We start from the raw sequence: 12,376 nt of genomic DNA, 5'->3' as shown, positions 1-12,376 counted from the left end.
AATAAAGAAAAGTAACCAAAGGAAGAAGATCTATTTTTGTATATCGTGCGGCAGGTTTTGGGGACAGCGGAGTTGTACGTATTTGTTCCAACCCTTTTAATGTAATCAACCTGTCCTTATTTAAAGGAAAGCTGTTGGTTTGAAAATGTAATTTGAATAAAACGCAGAGAAACCGAGATCACAATGGAAATGAAAAGACCTGGTCAATGAAATAGCCCAAGCCTTCTTTAGAGACCGGCGGCACTGCTGGGAGTGGAGAACGGAATGATAAAGAGAAGATGGATGGATGTACAAACCTGACTCCTCCAAGTTATGAAGATGATCTTCCAGCGGAAGGAAATACAAGGATTGGGAACTGTTCCTGGATCTCAAAATGCTTCTCAAGGCATCCAAACTATTTTTTCCAAAGTGTGACTGTGACTTGTCCTTTGTTCTGGACAGAGCTATTGTATGCTGCTACACATCAGAAAAAAAATCCTTTTCTGTTAAAGCTACATTATGAGCAACTATTTATTTCATTTCCATGTATGATACAGGTCCCTTGAAGCAGGCTATACTGCCTCAATGATTAAATGCGAGAACATATTTAAAAATTTGCTCTTGGTCTTGGAAATATTTGGTTCCTTCTGGAAACTTCCAATTGAATCGTCAGCAGGAATGTTGCTGTTTTCACGTGTCGGAAGGAACTGCAGATGCTGGTGTACACCGAAGATAGATACGAAACTCAGCGGGACAGGCAGCATCTCGAGAGAAGGAATGGGTGACGTTTTGGGTCGAGACTCTTCTTCAGACTTGGAATTGAAGAAGGGTCTTGATCTGAAACGTCACCTATTCCTTCTCTCCAGAGATGCTGCCTGACCCGCTGAGTTACTCCAGCATTTTGTTTTTAACCTTTGTTGCTGTTTTCATGTTCATCTAGTGACCTGCTTGACCTTTGTCCCTCCTCCAGTAGATCTGAGATGTCCAGTCACTGGACGCTATGTGGTTTCATAGCATGGTACAGCATTGAAACAGGCCCTTCGGGCCCCCTTGTCCATGCTTGCCATGATGCCAATGTAAGCTAATCCCATTTGCCTACATTAGGCTGGTTCCCGCCCATGCCTTTCTTATCCACATGCTTGTCCAAACGCTTTTTAAACATTGTCGTTGTATCTGCTTCAACCACCTCCTCTGGCAGCTCATTCCAGATATTCATCGTCATCTATGTGAAAATTGTACCCTTGTCTGCTCAACTTAAACCTGTGCTTTCAAGTTCAAGATTTCCCTTCCTATCTACGCCAATTATAATTGTGTATGCTGCCAGCAGGTCCTCTCTCAGTCTCCTGTACTCCAAGGGTAACAAATCAACCTTTTCAATCTCTCCTCAAAGCTGACGTGCTCTGTCCCAGGGAATACCCTGGTAAATCTCTTGTGTACACTCGCTAATGTAATCCTGCCTTCCTATAATATGGTGACCAGAACTGCTCACAGAACTTCAACTGTAACCTAATTAATGTTTTAGAAAGTGGCACCATAATCTCTCTCTTGTACTCTATGCCCCAGCTAATGAAGATATCTTGTATATCTTGAGAACTGCTTTAGTAAGCTGTGCTGCCACCGTTCAGCATCCTTAGACATACACACCCTCAGGTAAGGTCCCTCTGTTCCTTAATATTTCTTTGGACCCTACCATGCATCGTGTGTTTCCCAGCTTTATGATGTCTCCCAAAATACTTCACCACACATGCTTCAGAATTAAATTCCATCTGCCATTGATCTGCCCACTCTGTCACTAAAGATGACCCTCCTTATTTTGACCAATTCTTGATTAGTACGGGTGTCAGGGGTTATGGGGAGAAGGCAGGAGAATGGGGTGAGGAGGGAGAGATAGATCGGCCATGATTGAATGGTGGAGTAGACTTGATGGGCCGAATGGCCTAATTCTACTCCTCTCCCTTACGACCTAATCCTGCCAAGATTTGCTTCATCCACAAACTTACTATCATCCCTCCATCATTCACATTGAGGTTGTTCAAGTATTTAACAAGTATCAGTGGCTCCAGCCCTGCTCCCTAGGGTACACCACCACTTATCGGTTTCCAATCCCAGAAACAACCCTTTACCTTTGCTCTCTATCTCCCATCTCCTTGCCAATTTTGGATCTAATTTGCCAAGTTGCCCTGGATTTCAGGGATTCTTACCTATTGGGCCAGTCTACCATGATGGAGCCACTAAAGCGTTTGCCGACTACACCTGCCCCACATCAACACACTCAGTAACATCCTTGAAAAATTCAATCACATTATTCAGGCAGCACCTTGCATTAATAAAACCACGCTATCTGTAATCATAGTTTACCAAGAGGGCGGTCATGGTGGCGCAGCGGTAGAGTTGCTGCCTTACAGCGAATGCAACGCCGGAAACTTGGGTTCGATCCCGTCTACAGGTGCTGTCTGTACGGAGTTTGTACGTTCTCCCCGTGACCTGCGTGGGTTTTCTCCGAGATCTTCGGTTTCCTCCCACACTCCAAAGACGTACAGGTTTGTAGGTTAATTGGCTTGGTAAATGTCAAAATTGTCCCTAGTGGGTGTAGGATAGAGTTAATGTGCGGGGATCGCTGGGCGGCACGGACCTGGTGGGCCGAAAGGGCCTGTTTCCGCGCTGTATCTCTAAACTAAACTAAATCATGCCGACCTTTCCAAGTGCAGATTAATCCTATCCCTCAGAGTCTTTTCCAAAAATTTCCCTCTTGAAAAATACCACATTCACCACCCTGTCATTATTTGACATCTCTTCTGTGGCCAGTGAATATTCAAACCATTCTAATGGGGCCCTGGCAGCCTCATCCATTGCCTTGCCATGGCACATGGCATCAGGTCATGGGTATTTATACACTTTAAGCCTTTCTAATGACAATTTGTTTTGGAGTTCCATGGCGTTCCACAGACCCAATGTCCTTGCATTCTTCACCAACAATATATTTTTCTTCAATGAGGAATTAATTGCGGACCTAATCTACGTTCCCTTGTTCCATACTCTGATTCCCTCTCTGGTCTGCCTGGTTTCCCCTTTACCCGTAATATACACATGACATGCTTAGGGATTTCTCTTAATCTTGTCCTTCAGTGATACTTTGTTCTATCTCTTTGACCCCAGAATGTCTTTATTAAACACCTCTCACACTTTCTGTACTCCTGAAGGTCCTTTCCCCTGTTTTCACTTCTCCACACTTCATAAATGTCCTTTAATATTCTTTATCTAGTATTTGATATTCCATGACACCTAGGATCCCTTGGCTATGTTGTCCTTACCATTCACCATAAGGGGAACACACAGGTCCTGTACTCTCCTTATTTAATTTAGGAATTATTCCCACTTGTTGTTGAAAGACATACTAAATCGAACTACAAGATTACTGCCCCCTCTTCAGCAGGGCTATCAATGCGCTGGTTCTCCTGAATGTCTTCCCCGCTAATATTTTCACACTGAGATGATCTGGAAAATATTAGTTTAGCTTCAGTTTAGAGATACAGCGTGTGAACAAGGCCCTTGGCCTGCCAAGTCCGTGACGACCAGCGATCCCCGTACACTAGTACTGTTGTACACACTAGGAACAATTTACAATTTTTACCAAAGCCAATTAACCTACAAACTGGTATGGTCCTTGTAAGAAAATAACTGCAGATGCTGGTACAAATCGAAGGTATTTATTCACAAAATGCTGGAGTAACTCAGCAGGTCAGGCAGCATCTCAGGAGAGAAGGAATGGGTGACGTTTCGGGTCGAGACCCTTCTTCAGACCCTTCTTCATTCCTTCTCTCCTGAGATGCTGCCTGACCTGCTGAGTTACTCCAGCATTTTGTGAATAAATACCTTCAGTATGGTCTTTGTAGTGGGTATGAAAACTACATGCCCACATGCACCCGGGAAAACTCACGCAGTCATGGGGAGAACATACAAACTCCATGTGGACAGCGCCCACAGTCAAGATTAAACCCGGGTCTCTGGTGCAGTAAGGCAGCAACCTACAGCTGCGCCTGGCACTGTGCCATCTTGGAGAAGTTGAAATGACCAACTACTATAACCCTGTTATTCTTATGCCTCCCTAGAGTTTGTCTACAGATGCACAGAGTCTTTTATCCAGGGCACAGATTTAAGGTGAGAGAGGCAAGATTTAATAGGAACATGTTTTTGAGATTTTCATGACCATCCTGAATGTTCCTGTTCCAATTTGAGTGGCGAGGGGCCAGAAAATCAGTAACTTGCCGAGCGATGTTGCACTTTTCAAATGGGTTTTGAGCACAACCGTAAATTATTTTCTCTGTCTGCCTGGTAATGCTTGTGGTGAGGGAACGTGCAATAGACTGTTTATGGAGGCAGGTGTTGGGCGTGTGATTGCTGTGGCCTGCACAATGCAAAGCAGGGAATCGGTTGTTGGAGATGTTACCCTCACGGAGGATATGGATGCTGGTCTGCTTTTCTTTTTGACCAGTGCCTTATAAAGCTTCATAATTACATCCCAGTTTTTATATTCTAATCCTCTCGAAATGAATGCTAACATTGCATTTGCTTTCCTTACTACCGATTCAACTTGCAACTTAACCTTTTGGGAATCCTGCACCAGCACTCCCAAGTCCCTTTGCACCTCCGATTTTTGAATCTTCTCCCAATTTAGAAAATAGTCCACACCTTTATTCCTACTACCGAAGTGCTTGACTGTATATGTTGCTGTGCTGTATTCCATCTGCAACTCCTATGCCCACTCTCCCAATCTATCCAAGTCCTTCTGCAGCCTTTCAGGTTCCTCAAAACTACCTGCCCCTCCATTTATCTCCATAATACCTGCAAATGGCCACAAAGCCATAATTTCCATCATCTGAATCATTAATGTACATCGTTAAGATTAATGGACCCAACCCCGACCCCTACAGACCACCACCAGTCACTGGCAGCCAACCAGAAAATGGCCCCTTTCTTCCCACTCTTTGCCTTCTGCCATTCAACCAACCTTCTATCCATGGTAGTATCTTCCCATGGGCTCGCAGTTTGTTTAACAGCCTCACGTGCGGCACTTTATCAAATGCCTTCTGAAAATCCAAGTGAACAACATCCACTGACTTTCCTTTGTTGGTCCTGCTATTTACATCCAGTGCCAAATGGGATCACTGAGAATGACCAAAGAGGCACTATAGAAACAATTATTATCAGGTGCTCAAGTTTAACAATGGGACGTCAATGAGAACACTGCAACTCCCGTGCCAAATTGCCCAACACGTTACATCCTGCTGACTGAGACACTAGGAAGTGCAGATGCTCAAATATGAAGCAAGAAACAAAATTCTGGTGCAACTCTGAGGGCCAGGCAGCATCTGTGGAGGTAAAAGGATGGTTGGCATTGTATCGGGACTGGCAGCGTAGAGCACAAAGAGTCGGTATAAAGAGGTGAGGTGGGAGGGTGAGGCAGGGGCTGGCAGGTGATGGGTTGAACCGGGTGAGGGGGGGAGGTCCATTGGCAAATGGAGCCAGGTTGGGGAGGGGAGAGGTGGAGTTGGGAGGCGGCAGCTGGTGGGTGAGGGGTAGAGGCAGATTAAGAAAATGGGGCAGGATGGAACCAGGTAGGGGGAGGGAAGGGGGGCGGTAGGGACAGAGGCTGGAAGGTGGTAAGTGGAGGTTGCATATACTGGAATCTGATAAATGAGGAAGGTAAATGGAGCCAGATAAAACCAGATGGGCAGAAGGAACTAGTTGGGGAAGAAGGTTAAAGACCCAGTAGGTAGAATGTGAGGGTGATAGGTAGATGGAACCAGTGGGGGAGGAAAGCAAAATTGCCCAACAGTGGAATGGGGTTGGAAATGATGGCTGATTGAAACTGTGCTGGATGAGAGGGAGAGAAAATGGCACACAGGGTGTGGAGATGACCTGAAATTGGAAAATTGAAAGTTCATACCATTGGGTTGTTGAACTTGGTTTAGCCACATCCAGTCAACTGAACCATCCTACCACAACCAGAGAGGGGTGCCGAACTACTATCTACCTCATTGGTGACCCTCGGACTATCCTTGATCGGACTTTACTGGTTTTACCTTGCACTAAACGTTATTCCCTTATCATGTATCTGCACACTGTAAATGGCTCGATTGCAATCATGTATTGTCTTTCTGCTGAGTGGGTAGCTTGCAACAAAAGCTTTTCACAGTGCCTCGGTACACGTGACAATAAACTGAGAGAAGAGTGAGGCCACGCAGTTGGAATGGAAATTTTATTAGGATGGACAAAGGCAATTTAAACAACACGAGTGAATTAGTCAGGAAATGGTGTTAGGTAAACCGTTGGGACTGAATGCAGGTAAATCCCCAGGGCCTGATGGTCTGCATCCCAGAGTACTCAAGGAGGTGGCCCTAGAAATCGTGGATGCATTGGTGATCATTTTCCAATGTTCTCTCGACTCTGGATCAGTTCGTGGACTGGAGGGTAGACAATGTAACCACTTTTTAAGGAGGGAGAGAGAAAACGGGGAATTATAGACCAGTTAGCCTTACATCGGTAATGGGGAAGATGCTTGTGTCAATTATTAAAGATGTTATAGAAGTGCATTTGGAAAGCAGTGACAGGATCGGTCAAAGTCAGCATGGATTTATGATGGGGAAATCATGCTTGACTAATCTTCTGGAATTTTCTGAGGATGTAACAAGTAGAATGGATAAGGGAGAGCCAGTGGATGTGGTGTATCTGGACTTTCAAAAAGCCTTTGACAAGGTCCCACACAAAAGATTAGTGTGCAAAATTAGAGCACATGGCATTGGGGGTAGGGTATTGACATGGATAGAGAACAGGTTGGCAGACAGGAAGCAAAGAGCAGGAATTAACGGGTGCTTTTCAGAATGGCAGGCAGTGACTAGTGGGGTGCCGCGAGGCTCGGTGCTGGGACCCCAGTTGTTTACAATATATATTAATGTTTTAGACAAGGGAATTAATTGTGACATCTCCAAGTTTGCGGATGAAACAAAGCTGGGTGGCAGTGTGAGCTGCGAGGAGGATGCTATGAGGCTGCAGGGTAACTTGAATAATTGGGTGAGTGGGCAGATGCAGTATAATGTGGATAAATGTGAGGTTATCCACTTTGGTGGCAAGAACAGGAAGGCAGATTATTATCTGAATGGTGTCAGATTAGGAAAAGGGGAGGTGCAACGAGACCTGGGTGTACTTGTACATCAGTCACTGAAAGTAAGCATGCAGGTACAGCAGGCAGTGATGAAAGCTAATGGCATGTTGGCCTTCATTGCGAGAGGATTTGAGTTTAGGAGCTAGGAGGTCCTATTGCAGTTGAATAGGGCCTTGGTGAGACTGCACCTGGGGTATTGTGTGCAATTTTGGTCTCCTAATTTAAGGAAGGACATTGAGTCATGGCTGATCTATCTTTCCCTCTCAACCCCATTCTCCTGTCTTCTCCCTGTAACCTTTGGCAACCTTACCAATCAAGAACATGTTTATCTCTGCTTTAAAAATACCCAATAACTTGGCTTTGACAGCCATTTCTGGCAATTAATTCCACAGATTCACCATCTTCTGGTGAAATAAATTCCTTCCCATCTCCTTCTCCACATCCACACCCTCTCCACATCCACTCTATCTAGGCCTTCACTATTCTGTCAGTTTCAAAGAGATCTCCTCCAGAGAGTACAGGCCCAGAGCCGTCAAACATTCAGCATACATTAGTGGTAGGGTAGTGAAGAAGGCATTCAGTATGCCTGAATGTAACCTGAGGTATTGAATATAAGAGTGGGACATCAAGTTGCAGCTGCACCTGCACTCATCTGAGTGCACTTGCACTTGCACCTGACTACGGGCGCCGTCTGTACAGAGTTTGTACGTTCTCCCCGTGACCTGCGTGGGTTTTCTCCGAGATCTTCGGTTTCCTCCCACACTCCAAAGACGTACAGATATGTAGGTTAATTGACTGGGTAAATGTTAAAAAAAAGTTTTTAAAAAATTGTCCCTAGTGTGTGTAGGATAGTGTTAATGTGCGGGGATCGCTGGGCGGCGCGGACTCGGTGGGCCGAAGGGCCTGTTTCCGCGCTGTATCTCTAAATCTAAATCTAAATCTAAATCTAAATCAGTTTGGGGCACTTCGAGTATCATCTGCAGGTCTAATCGCTACACTACAGGAAAGATTTGGTAGCAATAGAGAATGTGGAGCAGTGATTCACATGGATGGGAGGGTTGTAGTTATGAGAGATCAAGTCAAAAGTATTTTATTCTTTTGTGTCCCAGATAGAACAATGAAATTCTTACTTGCAGTGGCACAACAGAATATGTAAACATAGTACACTGTAAGCAATATAATAAACGAGAAAAAAAGTTCAGTGTGCGTATATATATATATATATATATATATATATATACAGATGCACACATATATATAGTATACAGTAGTATATATATATATATATACCAATGAGCCAAAACATTATGACCACTGAGAGGTGAAATGAATAACATTGATTATCTTGTTACAATGGCACCTGTCAAGGGGTGGGATATATTAGGCAGCAAGTGAACAGTCACTTCTTGAAGTTAATGTGTTGGATGCAGGAGAAATGGGCAGGAGTAAAGACCTGAGCGTCTTTGACAAGGGCCAAATTGTTATGGCCAGACGACTGGGTCAGAGCATCTCTGAAACGGCAAGGCTTGTGGGGTGCTCCTGGTCAGCAGTGGTGAGTACCTACCGACAGTGGTCTGAGGAGGGACAAACCACAAACCGGCGACAGGGTTTTGGACAAGGCTCATCGATGTTTGAGGACAACGAAGGCTATCCCGTCTGGTCTGAACCGACTGTTGGAAGACGACAAGGTGGAGGGAGTGTGATGCTCTGGGCAATGTTCTGCTGGTAAATTCTGTGTTCGGCCATTCATGTGGATGTCAATTTGACACGTGTCACCTACCTAAACATCGTTGCAGACCAGGTACACCCCTTCTTGGCAATGGTATTCCCTGATGGCAGTAGCCTCTTTCAGCAGGATAATGCGCCCTGCCACACTGCACACATTGTTCGGGAATGGTTTGAGGAACATGATGAAATGTTCACGGTGTTGCCATGGCCTCCAAATTGTCCAGATCTCAATCAATTGAGCATCTGTGGGATGTGCTGGATCGACAAGTCCGATCCACGGCGGCTCCACCTCGCAACTTACAGGACTTGAAGGATCTGCTGCCAATGTTTTGGTGCCAGATACCACAGGACACCTTCAGGGGTCTTGTAGAGTCCATGCCTCGGCGGGTCGGCGCTGCTTTGGCGGCACATGGAGGACCAACAGCATATTGGGCAGGTGGACATAATGTTTTGGCTGATCGGTGGTATATATATATATATATATATATATATACACACATACATACACACATACATACACATAAAAGACAAACAAACAATAATAGTACAAAAAGACAAAACCAATGCCCCCATGTCTGAAGAAGGGTCTCGACCCGAAACATCACCCATTCCTTCTCTCCAGAGATGCTGCCTGTGCCGCTGAGTTACTCCAGCATTTTGTGTCTGCCCCCAAGTCTATGTAGTTCAGAGCTTATCTGGAGGTTATAGAGTTTAATAGCCTCAAAGGTATTTATTCACAAAATGCTGGAGTAACTCAGCAGGTCAGGCAGCATCTCAGGAGAGAAGGAATGGGTGACGCTTCGGGTCGAGACCCTTCTTCAGACTCTTCTTCAGACTTTAATAGCCTGATGGTCGTGGGGAGAAGGTTGGATAGGATGTATGTATTCTCCCTGGAATGTTGGAAGCTGAAGAGGGAGACTTTACAGAGATTAATGAAATTATGAGGAACAAACAGAGGACAGAAAGTCAGAGTCTTTTGGCGGTGGAGTTTAGAACTTAGGGGCACAGGTTTAAGGTGAGGGGGGAGAACTGTAAAGGAAATCTGGGGATAAGTGGGTCCCACCAAGCATGATGGGTGTGTGGAACATGCTATAACAGGAGGTGGTCGAGGCAGATGCAATTCTGTGAAAAGGTATTTGATAGGTACGTAGATAGGAAAGGAGTAGAGAAAAATAGGCCTAAGGCAAACAAATGATATTAGCTTAGATAGGCATCACAGTGGTCATAGACCAGTGGACTGAGAGGACCACTTCTAAGCTGCACGGTTCTATGACTGTTCCTGAGAAAGTCATTCATATTTTGAACGTATCTGATCTAGAATACATCTAGAATTAGGGCGGTAGAGTTGCTGCCTTCCATCTCATGCAGCGCTAGAGACCCGGCTTCCATCCTGGTAGTGGGTGCTATCTGTATGGAGTTTGTACGTTCACCCTGTGACCAGTGTTGGTGTTTTCCGAGAACTTCGGTTTCCCCCCACACTCTAAAGGCGTCCAGGTTTGTAGGTTAATTGGCTTGGTATAAATGTAAAAATCGTCCTTAGTGCAGGATAGTGTTAATGAGCGGGGATCGCTGTTCGGTGCGGACTTGGTGGGCCGAAGGGCCTGTTTGGCTTGTACTCGCTGGAATTCGGCTTGTACTCGCTGGAATTTAGAAGATTGAGGGGGGATCTTATAGAAACTTACAAAATTCTTAAGGGGTTGGACAGGCTAGATGCAGGAAGATTGTTCCCGATGTTGGGGAAGTCCAGAACAAGGGGGTCACAGTTTAAGGATAAGGGGGGTCTTTTAGGACCGAGATGAGAACTTTTTTTTCACACAGAGAGTGGTGAATCTGTGGAATTCTCTGCCACAGAAGGTATTTGAGGCCAGTTCATTGGCTATATTTGAGAGGGAGTTAGATGTGGCCCTTGTGGGTAAAGGGATCAGGGGGTGTGGAGAGAAGGCAGGTATGGGATACTGAGTTGGATGATCAGCCGTGATCATATTGAATGGCGGTGCAGGCTCGAAGGGCCGAATGGCCTACTCCTGCACCTATTTTCTATGTTTCTATGTTTCCGTGCCCTAAACTAAACTGAACTAAATAGAGAAAGGTCATCTAATAGTCACACTCCACGTGTATGTCTAGTGAGATAACTTTAATGTTGGAGGGAGTCATAGAGTCATAGAGTGATACAGTGTGGAAACAGGCCCTTCTGCCCAACTTGCCCACCCGGCCAACATGTCCCAGCTACACTAGTCCCACCTGCCTGCACCTGGTCCATATACCTTCAAACCTGTCCTATCCATGTACCTGTCCAATTACTTCTTAAACAATGGGATAGTCCCAACCTCAACTACCTCCTCTGGCAGTTTGTTCTGTACACCCACCACCCTTTGTGTGAAAAAGTTACCCCTTGGATTCCTACTAAACCTATGTCCTCTGGTCCTCAATTCCCCTACTCTGGGTAAGTGGCTCAGTGCATCTACCCGATCTATTCCTCTCATGATTTTGTACATTTTATCATATTTGAATGTATGTTTGAAAAATCAAGTCAGTAAAATTATAGACAATAACTTTGTTGTTGATTTGTGGATCTATGTTAACCAGGGTATTACAGACAGATAAATAAGTTCTGACTAGCGTTGCCTTTACTGATGCCACCTGAGATGGTAATGTCATGAATGAACACGAAGTCACAGGAGCAACAGGTTTGTGGCCATCCACTGTGACTTTAGAATCAGGTTACACTGACGGCTAATGATGCACAGACTGACCTTTCTTAGTCGTCTCCTAATTATTCTTTGAGCAGCTTGTTTCAGCTGACTATTGGGCTGGATGCTTGCCATTGCTTGAGAGGGCAGTAAACAAGCAGTGGTGTTGTCATGTTCCAGGAGGCTGGCACCAGTTTAAGGCTCCAGTCCAGATGGCCCTTGCATCGTTCGTAAACAGCAAGCACAGATATCGAATCGGCTGTTGGAGTTTTAGGAATTGGTGTGAGCGATCGTGGGTGTGAAGGCCCCCGGGGTTGAACAGAGGGTTCCTAGTTCTGGACGTCCATGTCAGATGGGCAGAGACCTCTCCTCACACGTCACCACTGTGTGACTGCTCCCAGCCAGCGCCCCAACTCCCCCAGAGATAGGCACAAGATGCTGCAGGAACTCAGCGGGACAGGCAGCATCTCTGGAGAGAAGGAATGGGTGGCCTTTCCGGTCGCGACCCTTCTCCTCAACACCTCCGATGACTATGTGTCCACTGCAAACGATTTCCTTTTGAAATATAAAATAAAAGCACTCAGCAGGTGTGGAGAAAGAAGCAGAGTTAACACTGCAGTGATCTGCTGTTGGAACTAATAACGCAAAGGGCTAGGGGTGTATGGAACAATCTGCCAGATGAGGTAGTTGAGGCTGGGTACTTTTGTTGTTTGGTTAACTAGCTTGACTTATGTCAGAAGTGTGCGAGAATTCTTAAGGGCCTGTCCCACTTAGACGATTTTTTAGGCGACTGCCGGCGACTGTCATAGTCGTAGTA

The sequence above is a fragment of the Rhinoraja longicauda genome, chromosome 14, assembly GCF_053455715.1.
Source record: "Rhinoraja longicauda isolate Sanriku21f chromosome 14, sRhiLon1.1, whole genome shotgun sequence".
Lineage (NCBI taxonomy): Eukaryota > Metazoa > Chordata > Chondrichthyes > Rajiformes > Arhynchobatidae > Rhinoraja > Rhinoraja longicauda.
The sequence above is the reverse complement of the archived record's forward strand: the minus strand, read 5'-3'. Positions refer to the sequence as shown.